We start from the raw sequence: 19,502 nt of genomic DNA, 5'->3' as shown, positions 1-19,502 counted from the left end.
GCAGGCCATGTCATGTCTGGTTTAGCAAAGAAGCTCCAACAGCACTCAGCGCAGACTCTTTACTTCACTTGAACGTAAAAGTAAGGTTCCACTTTTCCTAATTGGGCTATTTTGATGCTAATTTACATCTCTAACACCTCCAAATTTAGTAATGAAAACTATAACTAAGATGCACGTTACAATCAATAAGTACAATACTTACAGTTTAAATACTATTTGGAGCACAGCATTAGGCTAGATTCAGCTTAATGGCGAAGACTACTTCCTTGGCGAAACACCGTAGCCTACGCGCTACTGCCATCTAAAGTCTTGAAATTGCAAGTGCATGCAAAGTCTACTTTATAATCGCAAATGAGAATCAGGAATGTAAGAAGAAAACAATAAGCAGAGTTATAATCAGCTCCTTTTTAAATGTTACTGTGGGAGGGGGCGTGGCCTACGGACCTGCAGCGAAGCGGGGTGTGCCAGGACCGGCTTTGAGATCAGCGACAGGTGCGTAGATGGCCCGCCTGGGTGCATTTATCAAATCACCTGTCGCTCTGTTAAAGGCAGCAGCCGGGATGGAGTGGGGAGAGTTGTTGATGGCGGTTGGTGAAGGACGAACACGAACGAGAGCGAGAGCGAGACAGACGACACTCTGGAGAGAGACCATTCATGTGCTCGATTGAGACTAAAGACAATTGCTGAAAAGCACAAAAAGACTTTTGCACAATCCTGCCAATAAAGCACTGTTGTACCCATGGAAGAGCCTGGCATGTCGATGATTGGTGGTCCAAAGAACCCGGAGGTGCAAGACCTCCACAGTTACATTAAGGAAGGAGATTTTATTATTAAACAATTAACATTAAATAACACATGAACACACATAAGTACCGGTATCGATTCAAATGTGAAATGTATCCTACCCATTGCCTACCGGGTGCGCTGATTACATACTGTGGTGTATAATTATTTTACCAGCGTTGTTTTACAACAATATTTCTCAAATGTCGCCAAGACTCGTAGAAGCTGTGCTGAGAGGAATTTGTTCATGAAAATACAGGGAAAAATACAGAAAAAGAAGGTTGAATCACAGAAGTTTTCTGGGTTGACAGATATGTTTTTGACTACTGTTGACTTTGTTTTTAATAGTAGGACTTTAGTATCCAAGTCAGGGGTGTCAAAGGTACGGCCCGTGAACAGGTTTAAATCCGGTCCACATGATGAGTTTGCTAAGAATAAAAATTTGCTATTTATTTTTTAATGAAAGAAACTGCTGTTCTAAATGTGTACACTGGATATCGCAATAGCAATTCAAGTGTAACCCACGTCACACATGACACTGTTTAAAGATTACGTGTCAGCTGATTTTAAGCGCCCTATGGATTGGCTGCCACTACTCCAATCAGGGTAGGTGCAAGCAATCAGCTGCTTCTGTTGTGGCTGGCAGCAGACTGATGCAGTTGCGACGCAGAATACCTTTTTTCATTGTCAATTATCCACTCAACGGATACAATAACAAAATGGTTAGATTTAGAGACTTAAGTCAACGTGACCATCATTTTTGGATAAGTTAGAGTTCTGTGCAGTGCTCACATATGTTTAACGGCGCAATGCGCACCCTGAGCTCCATTGTGAAAATGTGTGTTTCTGCTAGGCCTGGGCCGATAACAAATTTTGCTCGACGATATAGTGATCTACAAATTATTGCCGTTAAACAAAACTATTGCCGTTATTTTTTTGAGACCAAATTATCCATTGATGTAATGATAATTTTAGGGCTGCAACTAACGATTAATTTGATAATCGATTAATCTGTCGATTATTACTTCGATTAATCGATTAATAATCGGATAAAAGAGACAAACTACATTTCCATCCTTTCCAGTATTTTATTGAAAAAAAAACAGCATACTGGCACCATACTTATTTTGATTATTGTTTCTCAGCTGTTTGTACATGTTGCACTTTATAAATAAAGGTTTAAAAAAAAAAATATTAAATTGCCTCTGCGCATGCGCATAGCATAGATCCAACGAATCGATGACTAAATTAATCGCCAACTATTTTTATAATCGATTTTAATCGATTAGTTGTTGCAGCCCTAGATAATTTATAATAAAATTGCATGTATATCCTTTCAAACGCAATAAAATATTTCTCGTATATTCTAAAATTATAATTTGAATGTAAACACTTAAATCTCCAAGTTAAATAAAACAAACATATAATAACAATAACATTTACTTTGTTAGCAACATTTTGCACTTGAATGAAAATCACAACTAAAAGCAATACAATATGTTCGGGCGGAGGCCTCAAATATACACAAGCAAAACAATAAATAAAATGGCTAAATTTGATATACTGACAAACAAAGTTGCACTTCACTATTGAACATGTAAGCAGAAGTAGAGTTGTACATTACTGGCAAGCAAGTTAGGAAATTTTTAGACAAAAGTGCAGAGTAACAATATAAACATTGCGGTAAAGGCAGATATGTTAGCAAGCCATATGCAAAAAAATTAAGGCTGGCAGATTCCCAGCGAGTAAACACCGACATAACATACCGAGGATGTCGTTGTGGCTTGTGCAGCCCTTTGAGACACTTGTGATTTAGGGCTATATAAATAAACATTGATTGATTGATTGATTGATGACATGACAACATGACAAATGTTTGTCAAACATGTGCAGGCTTGCAGCACTATTGAAATCTTAGTTTTTCAACAGTATGAAAAAGCAGCATGTTTTTGGCGATGTGGTGATTAGAACCACACGTTCTATAAATGCACACCATTTTGCGCTGTTTTGTTTGCACTGACCTGGCTTGTTACAATCAAGCTTTATTGCAGACTCCAACGTCCAAGCAGACATATTCACCAGACGAGTGTGGACTGTCGGGTCACGGTTGTTGTGTTTTAAGAGGGCGTGCAGGTTTGTCGTGCTTATCTACATTTGTTTTCGAGCGCATTCGGCAAACTGGCTCCTCTGTGTTGATACACTCATCTTTGTTCCAAACGTTTAAACTGAAATATTCCCACACTGGTGCGGTGGCATTTTGTTTTGTGATCGTTTTGTCCATGTTTGCTGCTACATGCTAAATAGTTGCACTTTGTGTGATGCTCGCGAGCCAGTCACCAACACTTAATGATGACACGATAATTCACCCCCTTCTTTTCATTCCGCTATAGCAGTGTTTTTCAACCACTGTGCCGCGGCACACTAGTGTGCCGTGAGATACAGTCTGGTGTGCCGTGGAAGATTATCTCATTTCACCTATTTGGGTTAAAAATATTTTTTGCAAACCAGTAATTATGGTCTGCAAATGATGTGTTGTTGTTGAGTGTCGGTGCTGTCTAGAGCTCGGCAGAGTAACCGTGTAATACTCTTCCATATCAGTAGGTGGCAGCAGGTAGCTAATTGCTTTGTAGATGTTGGAAACAGCGGGAGGCAGCGTGCAGGTAAAAAGGTGTCTAATGCTTAACCCAAAAATAAACAAAAGGTGAGTGCCCCTAAGAAAAGGCATTGAAGCTAAGGGAAGGCTATGCAGAACCAAACTAAAACTGAACTGGCTGCAAAGTAAACAAAAACAGAATGTTGGACGACAGCAAAGACTTACTGTGGAGCAAAGACGGCGTCCACAAGGTACATCTGAACATGACATGACAATCAACAATGTCCCCACAAAGAAGGATAAAAACAACTAAAATATTCTTGATTGCTAAAACAAAGTAGATGCGGGGAAATATCGCTCAAAGGAAGACATGAAACTGCTAAAGGAAAATACCAAAAAGAAGAGAAAAAGCCACCAAAATAGGAGCGCAAGACAAGAAGTAAAACACTTCACACAGGAAAACAGCAAACAAGTCCAAATAAGTCAGGGTGTGATGTGACAGGTGGTGACAGTACACCTACTTTGAGACAAGAGCTATAGTGATGCATGCTTGGTTATGGTTTAAAGTCATACCCAACAACGACTTTTTACTGTCAACTGAGTTTCGTTTTTTAATGATTTCTGCTGGTGGTGTGCCTCCGCATTTTTTCAACGCAAAAAATGTGCCTTGGCTCAAAAAAGGTTGAAAAACACTGCGCTATAGCACAAACGCACGCAGCTACTGAAAGCGGCGAAGAGCGTAAAGGCTCTTGAACATGCATATTTATCGACGCTGAAAAAACTTACCGACTTAATTTTTATTTATCGTAGGTTAATTGACTTATCGAATATCGCCCCAGGCCTAGTTCCTATATTGTTTGTTCTATTTTGTTTTATGTATAACTCTACCATGTTCACATTATTTAAGTTAGTAGTTGTGTTACCTTGATTTCGGCTATGGCGTTATTTTGATAATTGTTTTGTTTATAATATAATTATGATATTTGAATGATGATAAATAAATGTGTTGTGGCAGTTGCGGATGTCACCAAAGCGGCGGTTTGAGGAACCACTCGGTTGCTATTCCAAACACGTCTTTAAAGGTGAACTGTCAACATGAGGTTGCTGAACAAGAAGTGCCTAAAATTTGATGGCTTTGTGAATACACTGAGACAAAGTCTAAGTTCATTGTGTTCTTCATGGTGTTTTTGAAACTGCACCAATTTTTTACTCAGAATTTTCAACAAAAAACTTGAAGTTTTTTTGCACTGACTTTTTTTGTCAGGAGGATCATTTGTAATAAGTAGAGTTTCAGAATGTGCTTATTCTATTGTTGGCCAAAGTAAGATAAAGAAAACAATCTGAAGTTGTCTTTATTTTTAAGTTATTATGCCATGATTTTACCAGTACAGCCTGCGCGGGAATAGATTTTCCTCCATGCGGCCCCTGAGCTAAAATGAGTTTGAGACCCCTGATCTAGGTGTTTAATCCAGTGCTACTCACTTCCCCCCAGGAAAAAGTAAACATTTGCACTACTACCCTACTCTCCGCCGCGACTATAAATAGTATCAGTTGTCTATGAAATTGTTATAAGTACACCTCTGCATAACATTGTATCCTTATGACATTAAATAAATCAAAAAATAAAAATATAGAAATATAGATCATTTAATACAAATAATTGTGTTAACATTGTTTAAGTCTGTAACAGAAAATATTTAAAGTGCATCAATTTGTCTGAAATTAAAAAAAATAGTAATCTGCATTTAAAATATAATTTTTTTGACCGACTTTAAACATTTGATACTGATAAATAAAATACATTCTGCAATAATACATTCAAATTGATTAGCAACATTAACCCAGGAGCTCAATATATAAAACACTTCAACCTACAAACCAAAAATGAGTAAAACATTTTTTGCCTTTTTAAAATTAAAATAAAGAAGTCAAGAACAATGGCTACAATGAGCAGGTTTTGTAATGCACAGCTTTCCGAAGTGGGGTTTGAAGCACGATACTGATTAAGTATGTTCCCCGGGGTCACAAGCACTCCCCCTGGCCCCGCCCAAGTATTTGAGAAGAAATGGTTTAATGAATAGATTTTGTAAATACAAAGTTTTGTTTAGTTTACATACTAAAAACAATACATTTTCATAATGTCCTCTGTGGTGGTGGACATGAGGACTAACACATATGTTTGCTTTTCATATAAAATGATTAAGATGGTTGATGCAACAAACGATTTTAAGGGGGATTTTTCCCACTACCAAATAGGGCTGGGAGATATATCGAGTTTGTAAGACATATCGATATATTTTTAAACAAGATATGAATTAAGAAAATATCGTAATATCGATATAATTTAATTCACGTTAATATTACCAAACGCCGCTTATTTGTTATGTTCCTTCTTCTCCATGGGCTACTCAGTGGCCTAGTGGTTAGAGTGTCCGCTCTGAGATCGGTAGGTTGTTGACAGTACGTGGACCTTGGGGTTTGTTTTCCCAGAATGCAAAGGAAAGTTGGCGGGGGCAAGGCGTGAATATGAGTACATATTTATTTTTACACTAAAAAAAGAACCAAAGGTGCGCACAAGGCGGAAGTACAAAAACTTGGCTAATGAAACAAAACTTGCACAAAGGCAGAAACTATGAACAATAAACAAAAACTTACTTGGCATGGAACAATGGTAGCATGAAGTCATACAGAGTTAGCAGGGGTGTCAGAAGTAGCATGGCATGAAGTGAGCAGAGGTATGATAGGATAGAAAGGATAATGTCACCAGGATGAACAACAGAAACAGACAGGCTTAAATAGCAGTGACATGATTAGTTACAGGTGTGCGAGTGCAAAGCGTGAGACAGGTGCGTGACGAGGACAGGTGAAAACTAATGGGTGCTATGGTGACAAAGCAAGGGAGTGAAACCAGGAACTAAAAAGTATCCAAAAACCAAGCAAAACATAACTAAACAAAACATGATCACAGACATGACAGTTGTGAGTTCAAACCCCGGCCGAGTCATACCAAAGACTATAAAAATGGAACCCATGACCTCCCTGCTTAGCACTCAGCATCAAGGGTTGGAATTGGGGGTTAAATCACCAAAAATGATTCCCGGGCGCGGCCACCGCTGCTGCTCACTGCTACCCTCACCTCCCAGGAGGTGAACAAGGGGATGGGTCAAATGCAGAGGACAAATTTCCCCACACCTAGTGTGTGTGTGACAATCATTGGTACTTTAACTTTAACTAAACCCCTCCCCTTCCTCCTTCCTTTACTGTGAGGAGTCACGATTGCTTAGGGACAGGCCAATCAGAGGCAAGATAGGGCGGGTCTACGAACCAGGAAGGGAAATCACAAAGTGCGTGCCTGCAAATGTATTTGTGTATCTGAGTTTGATACATTTTGTATTATTTGCGCAGCTCTGTTATTTATTTTACGTAGTTTCTATTTTATTTGTGTTATGTAATTCTGTACTACTTAAACAGTTTCTTTTCTGTGCTGTTAATACCCATTTTGACTAACTGGGTTAATAAAAGTGCCACTGACTGTTTACAGTACAGTTGTCATTCACTTCAATTTCACTGAATATCGCTCAAAAATTAATATCTTTATATGTATACTTTCACCCAAAAATATATTGCGATATATATCGAGTTTAAGTAAAAATATATATCGAGATAACCTTTTTCGTCCATATCGCCCAGCCCTACTACCAAACTAAAAAAATAACTGTAAATACTGAATATAAAAGGTCAGTAAAGTAAACAATGCTATACAATGTAAATATTTTGTTATATTTTCCGGATTAAATGATTATTAAAGTTGGCACTAGCTGTCCACTGCAATGGACAATGTATTGATATTTATTAGTAATGCAGCTATTCCTTCACTGTTGAGAAGATCAACAGAAAGGCCTCACCGTTTGCTGCAATAGAGCATCCCTGCCGTAAAAAACATAGATCTGTCGCAAAATCTATTACACTATTAAAGTAACATAAATATAAGACATCATCCATAATCGACGTTTAGGCATGTGGTAGAACCTTAAACACATTTCATAACTGTTCAGGAAATCAAATAAAAACAGGTATAGTTAAAAAAAACATTCGTTAATGTAGTAGAGTAAACGAAAGCTATCTTACCTGTATGAGGAAGATGCAGACGGTTCAAAGAAGACATTCATTTTATTCACGTCGCCATGTTTTTGACGCAACTTTCGACGTATTTAGAGAGTTTTAGTCCACTCTTGAACTCGCCCATTAAAGACATTGTAGAGGAAAGAGTTAACTATCGATGTTCCTCAAACAGGTGTAATAAATTCTTATATATTCTTTTATCCAAATGATTGGAGGTGGAAGCGAAGACGTTTGGCAATTTGAGTTGACACCTCGCGGGAAACGGTACCGGAAGTATAAATGGCGAAAGTGACGTGACTGTCAGAAAAACTACAACAACAAAATATTATTTTCCAAAAATATTATATCATTATTAATACTTTTTTTTTTTTTTATTGTTTGTACATTTAATTGATCCTTTTATTAATCACTTGCCCCAGCCAAAATAAAAGAAAACATGTATAGCATACCATAAGAAGCACTGCACAAAATTGTATAATGGCTTACTGTATAGTTTTTTTTGCCAACATAATATAACACATGTTATAGTTTATTGTTGTTTATTAGCGTCTTACATTTTGTTCTTATCTGATTTTATTGCTATTTATTACTTTAAAATTATGTTTGTATTTCATTTTGATGTATACTATTCCATAAATAATAATTTTGTGCTCTTGGGCATGAAAATACTGAATAGAAATGACAATAAGATCTCTTTGACCCTCTTCGACCCATATTCCAATTTCAGTGCAGTTTACAATTACTTGGCCCCATTATTATTTGTATATATAATGTATATTTTTTTCAATTTTTGCCCTTTTTTTTTGTTTCTTTTGAATATGCCCCAGCCTCCTAACTTTGACTGCTGTTTTAAAACAAAAATATACAATTTTAAGCAAAACAACAACTTATTTACACTTGTATGTTCAGTATTTTCTTTTTAGAAATGTTTTAGGTATAGTATACATATATTTTGTCCACCTTAAAATTGTACTTAGCACGATTTCCCCCCCACAAAATGCACTTTTTTTTTACATTCAACTTTATTTTATTGCTATTAAGATTATTTTATATTGTATATATTTTTTTTCTTTTTTTGCTGCAGCTGTGACATATGCTGTAATATTGTACATGGTAATTGTACAAGTAGTAGAAGCATTTAAGTCCCATCTTAAAACTCACTTTTAGACCAGTTGATCTGCCGTTTCTTTTCTGCTCTGCCCCCCTCTCCTTCCTGGAGAGGGGGGCACTATTACAGTACGTTAGATCCACTATGGACTGTCCATCCATCCATTTTCTACCGCTTATTCCCTTTTGGGGTCGCGGGGGGCGCTGGAGCCTATCTCAGCTACAATCGGGCGGGAGGCGGGGTACACCCTGGACAAGTCGCCACCTCATCGCAGGGCCAACACAGATAGACAGACAACATTCACACTCACATCCACACACTAGGGACCATTTAGTGTTGCCAATCAACCTATCCCCAGGTGCATGTCTTTGGAGGTGGGAGGAAGCCGGAGTACCCGGACGGAACCCACGCAGTCACGGGGAGAACATGCAAACTCCACACAGAAAGATCCCGAGCCTGGGATTGAACCCAAGACTACTCAGGACCTTCGTATTGTGAGGCAGATGCACTAACCCCTCTGCCACCATGCTGCCCCACTATGGACTGGATTCTCACAATATTATGCTATATCCACTCTCAGGAGCAAGGGTGAACTGTCTTGCTCAAGGACGACCATTGCACCGGTCCATACCCTCTCCATCCTTTGAAACTGAGCTACTGTGTGGAACAACTTCCCTTGTGGATCAATAAAGTTTGTCTAAGTCTAAGTCTAAATAGCTGTGCCACAATGAAGTTTATAGAATATGATTTGAAATATACAATTTGATCTAAAAAAAAAAAATCACATAAAAGTGATTTGGTGGTTGTTGTGCAAACATGGCGGTAAAAGCAAAGAAGGACACAACCAATGACAAATTTTGATGTGGTCCAGATCAGCGGGCCTCACCTATCTGCGTCCTGCTCTGGCCAACAGGCATCCTGGCGGGATGGCGGGCTGGCGTCCAGACAGGAAGGCTGGCAGGCTTCGCCCAGGGTACCTTCTCCAGCAGAGCCAGCTTTGGCCAGCTGGTCCAGACTCGCACCACACACTGGGCGTGTAGTGCAGCACCAGTGGGGAGGTAAAACTTAGCCGTGGTCCAGACACCCTCACACCCAGAGCCTGACACCTCCAGCACTAAAGCACTACTGGGGGAATGCAGGTGACAAGAGAGTGTCTGGCGTGTGTCTGAACACGACATTACATTAACATGACTGCCACCATGCCAATGTGTGGACTGAGAGGGCTTTACTTTCACTTTCTTATGACAGGCCCGTTAGAGGAGTTGTGGTGGTTTGGTAGCAGCAGAGCCTCTTAGTGGCCAGAAGAAGTATGCACCACCACTTACAGTACAGCAGTACGTCTTAATTATTTTTTTCATCCATCCATCCATCCATTTCCTACCGCTTGTACCTTTTTTTTCAATTGTTTTCAATTCAAGAAACGTGTAAAGATCATAATATAGCTAAAAACAAGCAAAACTAACCTGGTTGTATTTATTTTACAGCCAATTAGTGTTAGAATAATTATGTATATATTAACACACTTTATGCTTAAAGGGGAACATTATCACCAGACCTATGTAAGCGTCAATATATACCTTGATGTTGCAGAAAAAAGACCATATATTTTTTTAACCGATTTCCGAACTCTAAATGGGTGGATTTCGGCGAATTAAACGCCTTTCTATTATTCGCTCTCGGAGCGATGACGTCACAAAGTGACGTCACATCGGGAAGCAATCCGCCATTTTCTCAAACACATTACAAACACCGAGTCAAATCAGCTCTGTTATTTTCCGTTTTTTAGACTGTTTTCCGTACCTTGGAGACATCATGCCTTGTCGGTGTGTTGTCGGAGGGTGTAACAACACGAACAGGGACGGATTCAAGTTGCACCAGTGGCCCAAAGATGCGAAAGTGGCAAGAAATTGGACGTTTGTTCCGCACACTTTACCGACGAAAGCTATGCTACGACAGAGATGGCAAGAATGTGTGGATATCCTGCGACACTCAAAGCAGATGCATTTCCAACGATAAAGTCAAAGAAATCTGCCGCCAGACCCCCATTGAATCTGCCGGAGTGTGTGAGCAATTCAGGGACAAAGGACCTCGGTAGCACGGCAAGCAATGGCGGCAGTTTGTTCCCGCAGACGAGCGAGCTAAACCCCCTGGATGTCTTGGCTCACACCGTCCCTTATGCCACCGAAGATGATCAAGAGAAGAATATCGCTGCTGACATCAACTCTAAAACTGGACAGATCAGCTCTCAGAAAAGAGAGCGGATGAGGGTATGTCTACAGAATATATTAATTGATGAAAATTGGGCTGTCTGCACTCTCAAAGTGCATGTTGTTGCCAAATGTATTTCATATGCTGTAAACCTAGTTCATAGTTGTTAGTTTCCTTTAATGCCAAACAAACACATACCAATCGTTGGTTAGAAGGCGATCGCCAAATTCGTCCTCGCTTTTTCCCGTGTCGCTGGCTGTCGTGCCGTTTTCGTCGGTTTCGCTTGCATACGGTTCAAACCGATATGGCTCAATAGCTTCAGTTTCTTCTTCAATTTCGTTTTCGCTACCTGCCTCCACACTACAACCATCCGTTTCAATACATGCGTAATCTGTTGAATCGCTTAAGCCGCTGAAATCCGAGTCTGAATCCGAGCTAATGTCGCTATTCCTTGCTGTTCTATCCGCCATGTTTGTTTGTGTTGGCATCACCATGTGACGTCACAGGAAAATGGACGGGTGTATATAACGATGGTTAAAATCAGGCACTTTTAAGCTTTTTTTAGGGATATTGCGTGATGGGAAAAATTTTGAAAAAAACTTCGAAAAATAAAATAAGCCACTGGGAACTGATTTTTAATGGTTTTAACCCTTCTGAAATTGTGATAATGTTCCCCTTTAAGGGCCGTTTCTATAGTTATTATCAATTGTGCTGAAGCTGTATTTTTCTATCTGTGCAAAGCTGGCAATCCAAAAGATTGCAAGTCGTCTCGTATCAGTGTTGTGTCCAGACTCGGCCTGCTGACTGCCAAGGAAGAACATCGAGTACCGGGACGCAGACAAAGCAGAGACGGGGCGATATCACCAGCGTCAAAAACATTTGCATTGTATTAATAGTCATATATTGTGTCTACCTGGAGCTGTTGAGATTACCCCCCTTTCCTCAGTGACAGCTTAAGTGATGTAACCAGGGACCTCCCAAATAAATAGAGGAAGCACGTGGGCTAGACTTTAGAACGTAGTTTGGATCTGTAACCAGAGTACAGCCCAAATAACGTCTCTCCTCAATTGAGCAGAATTTAACTCTGTCTCTGCATGATTCCTTGCTTCTTGTCTGTTTAATAGATGTCATCAGTGTTTGAACCTGACAATTAGCATTTAAAAAGATGGGATAAAATGGAAAAAAAAGTTTTTCAAAGACATTTTTGGAAGAAGAAAAAAAGTAAATGAATCCGGATTTCACCGATTACATTTATTTTAGAATTAGCACGATAACACCTACTGAAGTGTTCGCTGACTCGGCAATACCTTTTTTAACACATTTTTCCAGTAGATCTCTGTGTGCGGGTGACAGGACGAAAAGCTCTGACCGGCTTGGTTTGGCGCCACCTGCTGGTTTGCATGTATAATTTCCTAAATCCCGAATATAAGACGAGTTGACTTTTTTTCTCAGCAAAAAAAAATAATTACGGTCTTACATCCTCAGGTGTTCTAAGGCAGTGTTTTTATCATGAGATACAGTCTGGTGTGCCGTGGGAGATTATGTCATTGGGGTTAAAACATTTTTTTACAAACCATTAATTATAATCCGCAAATAATGTGACGTTGTTGAGTGTCTGTGCTGTCTAGACCTCGGCACAGTAACCATGTAATACTCTTCAATATCAGTAGGTGGCGGCCGGTAGCTAATTGCTTTGTAGGCGTCGGGAACATGGTTTGTCATGATCACAATATGCAGACCACAGCGGGAGGCAGCGTGCAGGTAAAATGGTATCTAATGCTTAAACCAAAAATAAACAAAGGGTGAATGCTCCTAAAAAAAAGTAATTGAAGCTTAGGGATGGCTATGCAGAACAAAACTACAACTGAACTGGCTACAAAGTAAAGAAAAACAGAATGCTGGACGACAGCAAAGACTTACAGCGTGTGGAGCAGAGATGGTGTCCACAAAGTACATCCGTACATGCCATGACAACAATGTCCACACAACGAAGGATAGCAACACCTGAAATAGACTTGATTGCTAAAACAAAGCAGGTGCTGGGAATATTGCTCAGAGGAAGACATGAAACTGCTACAGGAAAATACCAAGAAAACAGGAAAAGCCACCAAAATAGGAGCGCAAGACATGACACACAGGAAAACACCAAAAAACTCAAAATAAGTCAGTACTTTGAGACAAGTATAGTGACGCATGGTTGGTTATGGTTTAAATTCATATTCAACAATTGCGACAACAACTTTTTACTGTCAATATCGAGTTCAATTTTTTCATGACTTCTGCTGGTGGTGTGCGTTAGGATTTATTTAATGAAAAAAATGTGCCTTGGCTCGAAAAAGGTTGAAAAACACTGCTCTAAGGGCAGTGCCCCACCTTCCCTTGATGTGTTCACCTGCACTGGCATTGATAGCATCAACAAAGTCTTGAACCGCAGAGTTGAATGAGTTTACAATCTTTAACACTGTTATTGTTTCATAATAGGCTTGTCAGGTAACATCATTGGTTGTTTGGAACTGGTCACACACATTGGAATGTGCAATATTGCCACCTAGAGGGCTGGAGTGGAACATAACTTACAACAGTTGAAATCTACAGCCATTTATCAGCATTTCTGTCATTTCTCTACAACTTTGATTAAAAACAGCAACATTTTGATAATGATCTTCGCCTGTTAGTTTTTTTAAATTAGTTTGTGCTTAAAAAAAGTATCAATGATTGTCACACACACACACTAGGTGTGGTGAAATTTGTCCTCTGCATTTAACCCATCCCCTTGTTCACCCCTTGGGAGGTGAGGGGAGCAGTGAGCAGCATCGGTGGCCACGCCCGGGAATCATTTTTGGTGATTTAACCCCCAATTCCAACCCTTGATGCTGAGTGCCAAGCAGGGAGGTAATGGGTCCCATTTTTATAGTCTTTGGTATGCCTCGGCCGGGGTTTGAAATCACGACCTACCGATCTCAGGGCGGACACTCTAACCACAAGCATAGACTACACCTGCTCCGAACCCTCCTGCCTAGCTTGACATGCACCTCCTAAAAGGCTGTGATTGGTTTTTTTTTTTTTTACTTTTTCCTGTGTACATAAGACATTTGTATCAGAAGTGACCCATGGATTAGTTCCAGCTACAATTAATTAAATAAATAATAATAATAACAATAAAGCTAATTGATCGAGAAAATGGTGGATTGAGTTTTCATCAGGGAACGTGCGTCAAGGCCCCGCAAGAGTGGTTCTCAAAATTTTTCCCCAAGTAAACAAGTGCCACCTCAGCAAAACACTTGGCTATCCAAGTACCACTATCATGACCAACATGAAAATACAGTAGCGTAGTAGGCATAAGTGTTCATTAAAACAAGACAAAGGTTTTATTTAACAAGTATTTTTAACATTTTTGGCCACTGTAAAGTTACTCACAGTTTGAACAGTAACACTGTTTGAAAAGGAAAATAACCACTGGATTTTAATCAAGTGATTTTTTTTTTGGTGTACCACTATTACAGTTTGAGAATCACTGATCGAGAACAAGGGTCTCAAACTCGTGGCTCTACTTTATGGCTCAACTGTATAGTCTAGTGCCTATGTGTCAAAGTCTATGGCCCCCGGGATGATATTTAATTAGTAATAGAACCGGCCCGCAAGCCACAGCCGCCTGCTGCTGTTTTGCACGCACCAATACTCCACCAGTGTTGGCACTAGGAATCAAGTCATAAAAATGGGGTCCCACAGTAAATTTTTGGGGTCCCACTTTTTTTGTAATCGTTTTGAAAACAAATAATAAATGTATGCATTATGTTATATCTCACATTCCATATTGTGTTTTGGAAAAAGGTTGATTCATTAAAAAAATAATACAAAAGAAAACACATTTTTATGCATATGTATATGTATTCAGTTATAAACATTCTTTCACTTTCTTCTTTCCTTCATGGATCTAAACTTTACTTTTTTTCTATTTTTTTATTGTAATATTTTCAGAATGTGTTTGTTCTATTTTTGGCCAAAGTAAAACAAAGAAAACAATTTGAAGTTGTCTTTATTTTTTACTGTTATTGCCATGGTTTTAATAGTCCGGCCCGGGTGTGCACAGATTTTCCTCCATGTGGCCCCTGAGCTAAAATGAGTTTGACACCCCTGGTCTAGTATAATTCCGGCCCGCGCACGCTATTAGTTAAATATTTCATTGCGATCCTGAATGCCACTACAATAACAGTGCAAACAAAAACAACGTCAGTACGACAAACACAGAAAGAGCAGCTTCCTTTAAGCAAGCGGACTTGTTTTTACATTCAGTTGTACATTTGTAATGACTTGAGGCCTAACTACACCCCCCCAACCATCACCACCTGTGTCGCGGAAAAGGGGCGGGACTACCAAATCCCGGTACCTGAGAATCAACGCTACCAATTTTTGGTACTTCTGTGTGTGTTCATGTGTCCATAAATCTGACTTATTTAATTATATAATTTTTTGTTTTGTTTAATATTTAACACTGAGCTGTTAACTGTGCTGTCTTGTTGTTATATCTTGTTTTCTTATACTTCTGAGTCTCATTTGCAAGTAGTAGACTTTGCATGCAGTTGCAATTCCAAGACGTAAAATGGCAGTAGTGCGTACGTGGTGTAACCTTAGACAGGAAGTAGTCTTTGCCATTAAGCTGAATCTGGTTTTTTGTTGCGCCCTGAAAAGTGTTTACACTGTAAGTCAGGAGCCTTCAAAGTTTTCCAGGCCAAGGACCCCCAAACTGATGGAAAAACGAAGCGGGGACTCTGACCTGCATAAAGTTGTGTTTTTATTTAAACTGGTCCTAAAGGTACCTTGTTGTTGTGCAATACTTAGATGCTCATATATTAAAGGCAACTAAAGCGCTAATCGCTGGCTGAAAACTAGCATGGCTAATTGCTAGCAGGCAATTACAGTCGCTTAATTTTTTTAACAACATTTTTTTTTCTTTCTCAGCTGCATTATAGGCTCCATCACCCCCCGTGACCCTGTTAGGGACAAGCGGTAGAAAATGGATGGATGGATGGATTTTTATTTATTCATGTTTTTATTTTATTTTAAAGCCGCAAGATAGAGTGAGTAGGGTGGCTATTCCACTATTATTTAAAGTTAAAAGTTAAAGTACCACTGATAGTCACACACACACTAGGTGTGGTGAAATTACCCTCTGCATTTGACCCATCCCCTTGTTCCACCCCCTGGGAGGTGAGGGGAGCAGTGAGCAGCAGCGGTGGCCGCGCTCGAGAATCATTTTGGTGATTTATCCCCAATTCCAAGCCTTGATGCTGAGTGCCAAGCAGGGAAGTAATGGGTCCCATTTTTATAGTCTTTGGTATGACTCTAATAAGTATTTAATGCATTTCAATTTTGTGGTAAAATTGTGGTGGGAATGCAAATAAATATATTTTAGAAAAAAATCTAAATAAACTTAAACTTTCACGGCCGCCCTGCAGTACCTCTGCGAACTCCCCAGGGGTCATGGACCCCCTGTGGAAGTGTTGTTTTTATTGATTGTAACGTGTGTCTTCATTTTAGTTTTCTTAAACGAATTTGGATGTGTTGAAATCGCCATGTAAAAAGGCTAATGCTAACCAGTAGCATGTCTATGGCAAATCCAATGTAAATTAGCATCGAGCTAGCGCATTTTGAAAAGCGGGGCCTCATTTTTTGGTTTGAGTGTTTTCTGTCAGGCATGCCTTGCTCTGCTGGCAAGGAAAATTGCAACATTACCGAGAGACAGAAGTCCAACTGATTCCACTCGTGAGTGGGGCTTGAGTGCCACGCCCTTAGGAAGAGTTGCTTTAAGACATGGAATCAAGTACGATTATTTCAAGCACCAACTCTGTAGGGCATGTGATAGCTCTACATGCTTGACTTCACACCACAGCACATAGGAGTTATGATAATGGATGCCTAAACTCTTGAATATTGTTGGCAAAGTCAACCCAAGATTTCAATATGGCCAATCAATAAACAATAAGTCGGCTATCTTACCTTTTTAAACACTGATCACATGTGAATGAACGGCATACTTAATCAACAGCCATACATGTCACACAGAGTGGCCGTATGAACTATACCAACACTGTCATAAACATGTGCCATACAGTGGAACCACACTAAACGACAATGACAAACACATTTTGGAAGAATATTTGCACCGCAACACAACATAAACACTACAGCACCAACTCTTCCGGGACGCTACAATATAAACAAACGCCATTGGTGGATCTACACCTAACATCCACTGTAATGATACCAAGTACAGTAGCGTATCTAGACGATACTACTGTGATAACATCGATATTTGTTAGCATCACAAAATCTTCTTTAGTTTAAAAAAAATGTACATTATGTTTATAAAGTCAGGAAATATGTCCCTGGACACATGAGGACTTTGGATACGACCAATATATGATCCTGTAACGACTTGGTATCGGATTGATACCCAAATGTGTGGTATCATCCAAAACTAATGTAAAGTATCCAACAACAGAAGAATAAGTGATTATTACATTTTAACAGAAGTGTAGATAGAACATGTTAAAAGAGAAAGAAAGCAGATCTTAACAGAAAATGAACAAGTAGATTAATAATTCATTTTCTACCATTTGTCCTTAATAATGTTGACAAAATAATAGAATGATAAATAACACAATATGTTACTGCATATGTCAGCAGACTAATTAGGAGCCTTTGTTTGTTTACTTAATACTAAAAGACAAGTTGTCTTGTATGTTCACTATTTTATTTAAGGACAAACTTGCAATAAGAAACATATGTTTAATGTACACTAAGATAACCTGGTCCCTACACACCGGAGCTCTTGTAAAAAGAGCTCAGCAGCGCATGCACTTTTTGCGTGGGATGAAAAGAGCACAGCTCCCTCCCCCCATTCTCACTACATTCTACAGAGGCACTATAGAGAGCCTGCTGACCAACAGCATCTCTGTCTGGACTGGAGCCTGCAATGCCTCAGACTGGAAGTCTCTCCAGAGAGTGGTGAGGACGGCGGAAAAGATCATCAGGACTCCTCTTGTGACAATCTGTCACTTCATTTCGGTTTGTTTCCATGTTTTTGTATTTACTTCCTGTCAGTGCTCTTATTTTGTTATATTTCCTGTTTGTTCCGCTGAGCACTGTTTTCTCCTCACCTGCCGTTGATTGGCAGCCGGTTCACACCTGCTGCCAATCAGCATATGTCTATTTATGTTTTCTCTCGAGCACTCCTCAGGGCTCGATGATAGACTCTTTATGTTTGGAACTGTTGTATGCAAGACTGCTACATTTCTCTGTTGATGATCATTAAAATCATCTTCCCTGCTCCTCCTCCTCCTGGTTCTTGCATCTTGGGGTCACACAAACGGCAGCCATGCGAGTTCCTCACACCTCTTCCTCCTATCCAGGAGATCGCAAAAAGCCGCTGCCTGACCAGGGCTCAGAAAATCTGCAAAGACTCCTCCCACCCCCACCAAGGACTGTTTTCACTGCTGGACTCTAGAAAGAGGTTCCGCAGCCTCCGAAGCAGAACCTCCATGTTCTGTAACAGCTTCTTCCCTCAGGCCGTAAGACTCTTGAACGCATCATAATTAAATTATCCCCTCAACTCCCCCCAAAATGGATTAACTCGCTGGAATAAAAAAGACAATATAACATACATCCATAAACGTGGACGCATGTGAAAAAGTGCAATGTATTTATCTGTACTGTAATCTATTTATTTATATATATTTATTCATATATTTATTTATTTATATATGCACCTTATTGCTTTTTTATCCTGCACTACCATGAGCTTATGTGACGAAATTTCGTTCTTATCTGTGCTGTAAAGTTCAAATTTGAATGACAATAAAAAGGAAGTCTAAGTCTATTTTTTTTTGTTAAAATAAAGCCAATAATGAAATTTTTTGTGGTTCCCTTTATATAGAAAAGTACCGAAAAATGTTGGTACCAGTACCAAAACATTGGTATCGGAACAACACTACTGCCAGGTGTTTGAGTCTGCAACCGGGCGTGAAATCGGATGCAACAAACGTATCAAACCCCGACACCGTTTGATTTTACGGGAATTGACACCCGGAAGTAGCGAATTCTGCAGCCATTTCTAGACTTGAGTGGTTACAACTGACGCTGAGAGGAGAGAAGACTACTCTCTGGATAAGCACGCAGCTTTTACCCTCCATGTCTGACTGAAGAACATTCTAAAAACCTGAGAACCCTCGACACCGACTTTGAACAGGCCTCACACCCGCCAGTGTCGCCGCGCCACACCTTGATGGCGCCGGCGCCATCGCCACGGGCACCCGGCGAGTCGGGTGTGTGACAGTTAAAAGGCGGTCACAGAACTGCAGGGAGAAAGAGCAGGCATGCTCATTGTGGCGTTTTAAAGCGCTAACTAGGCCACTTAGCACCCCGTGACGCTGATCTGATCCCCGAGGCGGCGGACTTGGCAACGGGCCCTTCCTTTTTTCGCTCCTTGCCTTCCCCTCGCCATGGGAACCAGGCCATCCTTAATGACGCAGGAGTGCTCCGATCCCACAATGCAAAATAAAAAAAATAAAAAAAAGGGGGCTGACATCTGTCCCGTTAAGTGCTGCGCTCTCTTGTTTGCGCAATCAACAAGCACCTTTTTTTTTTTTTATAGATTGTTTCATGCGAAGAAAGACTGTCCAGTCACTC

This window comes from Nerophis lumbriciformis, linkage group LG25 (genome assembly GCF_033978685.3).
Source record: "Nerophis lumbriciformis linkage group LG25, RoL_Nlum_v2.1, whole genome shotgun sequence".
Lineage (NCBI taxonomy): Eukaryota > Metazoa > Chordata > Actinopteri > Syngnathiformes > Syngnathidae > Nerophis > Nerophis lumbriciformis.
The sequence above is the reverse complement of the archived record's forward strand: the minus strand, read 5'-3'. Positions refer to the sequence as shown.